The sequence below is a fragment of the Apodemus sylvaticus genome, chromosome 7 (assembly GCF_947179515.1).
Source record: "Apodemus sylvaticus chromosome 7, mApoSyl1.1, whole genome shotgun sequence".
Lineage (NCBI taxonomy): Eukaryota > Metazoa > Chordata > Mammalia > Rodentia > Muridae > Apodemus > Apodemus sylvaticus.
This window is the reverse complement of record NC_067478.1, coordinates 19263226-19269012: the sequence shown is the minus strand read 5'-3', so window position 1 is coordinate 19269012 and position 5787 is coordinate 19263226. Positions and strand designations below refer to the sequence as shown.

The window sequence follows — 5787 nt, the reverse complement described above, 5'->3', positions numbered from 1 at the left end:
GAGTTTATTGAGAAGGCATTTGCAAGGGCTTGTAAACAGACTTGGCCTTCCGATAGGCTCTGGGAGTAGCGTGGAAGAGGGAGGGGACAGAGAAGAGGGCGGGGATTGATGGGGCAACTGAGTAAATTCAACAGCACCGAGTGATTCACCAGGGGCTGGGAAAAGGAGATGGGCGTGGCCGAGATGCCTGAAATATTTGGCCTCGTTGACAGTGGTATCAGCAAGCAAGTTAGGGAGGAGGAAGGTTGTCAGATGGGTGGGTATGCAGTCCTGGCGCTGAGCTTACACCAGAATCCCGGCCCCATAACCTACTAATTATGGGACCTTGGACTAGACACTTCAACTACGTCGCGCCTCCATTTCTCACTTTGGGGGTGGGGCGTGTTCAGTACAGTGTGGGGGTACCTTGCAAATACCCATTGGGTTTGAGCCTTGAGCTAATGTTACAAAAGAGCCAACTACTTGGACACGTTAGGCAGGGAGATCCCGAGTTTAATTTGGGGCATAATGGTTTTGAAATCTAAGGTTCCCGTTGGGCATCAGCATGGAGGCAGAGGGTATTGAGACCTTCAGAAAGCCTTTGATAATCCCTGGCCCTACAATGGCTGACAGGCCTTGTCAGGGCACGTTTGTTAGGCACTTCCCTGATTTTTTTGGGCTCAATTTTAGCCAGGCACGGGATTGAGAATTCTTAGATTAGAACCTGAGGAACTATGAATCGGGTGAACTGCTAACTTTGAACTACCTTCCTCTGCTTTGATTTTTGTTTCTTTGTTTTGCTTTAAGTCTGAAACAGAGCTGACATCCTTACACGGGAATCTGAGGAAAACAGGCACAACACACGCGCACACGCTTTATCTCTAATTAGAATCGAACACGGCTTCTGAAGTTCATTTGTAGACAGCACCACATCCGGATCCTTTCCTAACCCCACCACTGGGGCCACTCTGATGATTAGAACACTCATCTACCTGGAGATGACGACGCAGCTGATGTCAAGATTATTAGACTGAGGAGACAGGTCTCAACTTTAGGCGGCAGGAAGAAAATAAATATTTAAGCTCTGGGAAAAGCAGGAGGCAGCGTGGTGAGAAGATAATTAAGGGTGGTTTTTAATTCTAGAGGAATCTCAGACACGAGGGAAATTTATGAGGTGTGATGTAGGTCATAAAGGAAGAACAAATATTTACATGCAGCCTTTACTGGTCATGGGGGTATAGCTCAGTGGTAGAGCATTTGACTGCAGATCAAGAGGTCCCTGGTTCAAATCCAGGTGCCCCCTGTGTCAAGTTTTTGTTTCAGTTGGCAACCTCATGCTCAACTAGGATACAGCAAACACTTGTCTAGAGCTCCATACTGAAAGAAGCATTTCCTCTAAGGTTCATGCAACTACCTTGCCTCAATGATTCCCTGGCAGGGCCTCCACAGCCCCGTTGACTCATTAGCCAATCCTTTCTCTAACACCAGAACTCAAGGAGAGTCACATAAATTGTGACTACACACATACTTTGTATACACAGACATACATGCACACTCACACACACATACATACATATACACATATATACACAAGCACACACATACATATACACATATACACACACAAACACATACACAGACATACATTCACACATAGACACACATACCCCTTATGTGTTTGTGTTTGTGTGTGTGCGCCATATTATTTGCAAGTGTGGAGGCAGCTAAGAACTTCAGGTGTCATCCTTAGGAGGCCTTCCATCGCCTTTGAGGCAGAACCTCTGATTGGTCCAGAGCACACCAATTAGGTTAGATTGGCTGGCAGGAAGCACCTGGGATCCTCTTGTCTGTCTACCCAGCACTGGGATTACAAGTTCTTCAACACACTTGGCATCTTTATTTGGGTTCTGGGGGGGCGGGGGGCGGATCAATCAAACTCAGGGCGTCATGCTTGCAAGAGAAACGCTTTGTTGACAGAACCACCCTCCCTTGAAACATGTCAGTAATAAACGTGTATGCTGTTTGTTGTATGAAGAATCAAAGGGCACGTAAGGAGTGCACGCTGGCCACTTCGGTCTGAGCAAACTCTCCTATGCAGCTGCAACCGCCCGGTCTGATTGAGCTGGGTCAGAGTGATCACTTGTGCCTGTGGAGGGAAGGGTGGGAGGCCTGAAGGACTTTCGGCAGCAGGATGAAGGGGCTTAAAGGGGGGAGTATAGGGGGTTAGGTGAGTGTGGCTAGGCGGCGTGGGGGAAGGTGTCCAGGCGGGCCCTTGCCTGGGCACCTCTGCCCCTAAGGGACCACACACACACAGACATGGTATAGAATAGAGTTTATTTAGAATAGGGGATGGGAGTTAGTGGGAGAGAGAGAGAGAGAGAGAGAGAGAGAGAGAGAGAGAGAGAGAGAATAGAGAGAGTAGAGGCAAGCCATGACCACGTGGGGGGGGGGGAAGAGCCCCAGGGGCAGAGAGGTGAGAGAGTATGGGAGAGTGGAGAGCAAAGAGAGAGAGGAAGAGCAAGTAGCCCCTCTTATAGTGGGCCAGATCTCTGGGGCGGGGCATACCTGGCTATTGCCAAGTAGGTGTGGGGTGGAGCTTAGACAAAACCCCAACAAGGCCCATGGAGACCTCTCCTGGTTTCTCTTTGAAGACTGCTCTGTCACAGGGGTCCCTAGAGAAAAAAAATCAAAAGGCTCTTGATTATATTCTACTTTAGAAGAAAAGGAACTGCACCGAAGGCTTCATTAAGTAGGAGGCAGGCTGGTCTCGTGTTTCTTTGAACAGAAATGACAAGTCAGACTCCTTATGTGGCGCTTGATAGATTTTGTTTCACTCCAGGGCAGATTGGGATCTGAAAGGACCTTCCCTTTCTCATTGTAATGCAATTAGGGAGACTTCCGATGGTGTCCCCCGCTCTGGGCAATGGTTTCAGGCCAGTTAGCTGACGAACTGAGCTCTGGTTTCTTTTTATGTGTGTGTTAGGGGCAGCAATAGTTCTTTCTTTACTAAGTTTGGTGTCAGAATTGAATATGTCAATTGAGTGTACAGCGTAAAGTAATTACTTTATAAGTGACAGCCATCCTGACTGTTTCTCTCTCTCTCTTTCTCTCTCTGTATGAGTGAGTGACATTTTTGCTAGATACTTTGTTTGTTCTGTATAGATGCTCAGCATCTATATAGAAGCTCCGGACAACTCCTGTTGGTGCACTTGAGTAGTGGGGAAGTCCAAGTTTTCGGTAAAGTATAGGTCAACTCTGATCTGCATTCTTCCCTCAGAGCTCCGGAGGCACCGATTTCAGCTCTATTCAAATGGGCTAAAGGCAAAATGTTAGCTGGACTTTACACTCTCAGAAGCCTCTCGGGAGAATCTGTCCATTAATATCTGTCTTTAAAGCCAGCAGCCGAGTGTCATCAGATCTCTCTGTCACAGTCCCTTCTCTGTCTCCACGGTGTGAGCAAGTGGATGGTGAAGATCCAGTAACAGGCTGGAATGTGATGTAAGTGGGTGGGGAAATCTGGGGGTCACGTGATGAACAGGAAGGTTCCCACCAATCAGGAATCTCCCAGCCATGCTCTTAATTTTCAGGACTACTTGCCAGAGTAAAACCAAGCACACCGAAAACTTGCCCTTCCTCAGGTAGGTTGGTAAGGGCTGCCAGCAGGATTATAAGGCAGACAGCCACCCTCGGAGCAGAAGCTGAAAGCGAGCCTTGCTGCTGAACGCGTAACGTGGTTAGCTGCCACCGGCTTAGCCTGTCTTCAATGAAGGCAGCCTGGGCTACTTAGTGGGACCCTGTCTCAACATTAAATAAAAATAAATAAATAAATAAAGAAAGCCTGGATGAAGGTCAGTGCTGGAGTGCTTACCTAGAAGTGTGGTGCCCTGGGTTCAATCCAAGCACTACAAATACTAATACATGCGCAGCACGAAAAGCTCTACAAGTGAATACTAATACATTACAATAATAAAGTGGATCTCGCAAGAGAGCACCGAGTGAGTCTTTTACTGTTCGTGTGTGGGCTTTTTTCTTCTTTTTTTCCTATTTTTGTAGTGATTCGTTCAAAGAGGTTATACATTACATTTCACTCGGCTAAAGAATTCATATCCTCAGCACCCAGCTAAAGATCTCATGTTCCCACACCGGGAGTCGAACCCGGGCCGCCTGGGTGAAAACCAGGAATCCTAACCGCTAGACCATGTGGGAACTGATAATGAAAGCACCTTCTCGAAGAAGTCGCTTGTGAAGCTGAGGCAGCTAGCTTCAAATCTGCCTCTCGGAGGAAACAGTGTAGGGGTACTTAGAGGTTAAAGAAACAGGGTGGTCTGGAGTGTGGGTAAAGGCGATGGAAGCCCGGGAAAGCGAAGTAATTGTGGTCCGAGTTCGTGCACAGTCAAATCTTACTGCTTTTCCTAGGGCGCATGCTCAGAAAACAGCAGCCTTAGCTGGCTCTGAGTGTTGGCGCTGACGTTAGAAAGTCTGTGCAACCTAAGTTGTCTCTGAAAGCCAGATTAGGGCACCCGTCGCCACGGTGACCAATTTGCCAGAAGTGCTAACTGTGACAAAGCTCTTGGGAACGCGCTGCCGAGGTAGAGGAGCCAGAAAACCGATGGTAACAGCGGCTAAGCAAAAGCCGGGGAGCGAGCGAGCGGGCTAGTGCAGACACGGCTCCAGCGTTCACCGGAAACCCGGGCACGAGTCTGGTACGCATGCTGGACCTGAAAATGAACCCACACCTCAACAGCGATCTAAGTGCGTGCTCAGGTTGGACAAGCGCTAATACCGTGCACCGCCGTTGGCATGAAGAAAAGTTGGTTTTAGCAGCCACGATACTTGCAGAAGTTTCTTTCTGCTAAACAACTTTTAAGAAATCAGGTCGGTCCGGTACCTCTCCATTTGCAAATAATTGAAATAAAACAAAACGTCTTCGAGACCTCATCTCTAGGCCTAATGAAGTGCACCACAGCGTATTTTGAATAGTTGTTAGATGTTTAACCATTCGTTGACTCAGCGATTTAGTGGCTCTGTGTGATGAGAGGTCTTGTGTGATAAATTATGGACTAGAGCGTTATTAAATTGTCACTCCCCTGTATTAGATGCTGTCTTTAGCCATATTTTGGGCACTACAATTATCACACTGCAAAGGAGAGGGAATTTCTTTTTTTTTATTCGATATATTTTTTATTTACATTTCAAATGATTCCCCTTTCCTGGCTCCCCACTCCCCAAAAGTCCCATAAGTCCTCTTCCCTCCTCCTGTTCCCCCATCTACCCCTTCCCACTTCCCTGTTCTGGTATTGCCCTATACTGCTGCACTGAGTCTTTCCAGAACCAGAGGCCACTCCTCCGTTCTTCTTGGACATCATTTGATATGTGGATTATGTCTTGGGTAATCCAAGTTTCTAGGCTAATATCTACTTATCAGTGAGTGCATACCATGATTGATCTTTTGAGACTGGGTTACCTCACTTAGTATGATGTTCTCCAGCTCCATCCATTTGTCTAAGAATTTCATGAATTCATTGTTTCTAATGGCTGAATAGTACTCCATTGTGTATATATACCACATTTTTTTGTATCCATTCCTCTGTTGAGGGATACCTTTGTTCTTTCCAGCTTCTGGCAATTATAAATAGGGCTGCTATGAACATAGTGGAGCATATATCCTTATTACATGCTGGAGAATCATCTGGGTAAATGCTCAGGAGTGGTATAGCAGGGTCCTCCGGAAGTGACGAGCCCAGTTTTCTGAGGAACCACCAGACTGATTTCCAGAGTGGTTGTACCAATTTGCAACCCCACCAGCAG

General features: G+C 47.1%; 2 non-coding genes across 2 annotated transcripts; one reads left to right on the top strand and one right to left on the bottom strand.

Moving 5' to 3' along the window:
• The first annotated feature begins 1210 nt into the window (after positions 1–1210).
• On the top strand, positions 1211–1282 carry Trnac-gca (transfer RNA cysteine (anticodon GCA)). Its single transcript has one exon. It is a non-coding gene; the product is annotated as a tRNA-Cys (tRNA).
• Positions 1283–4113: 2831 nt separating this feature from the next.
• On the bottom strand, positions 4114–4185 carry Trnae-uuc (transfer RNA glutamic acid (anticodon UUC)). The gene has a single exon. It is a non-coding gene; the product is annotated as a tRNA-Glu (tRNA).
• Positions 4186–5787: the final 1602 nt, after the last annotated feature.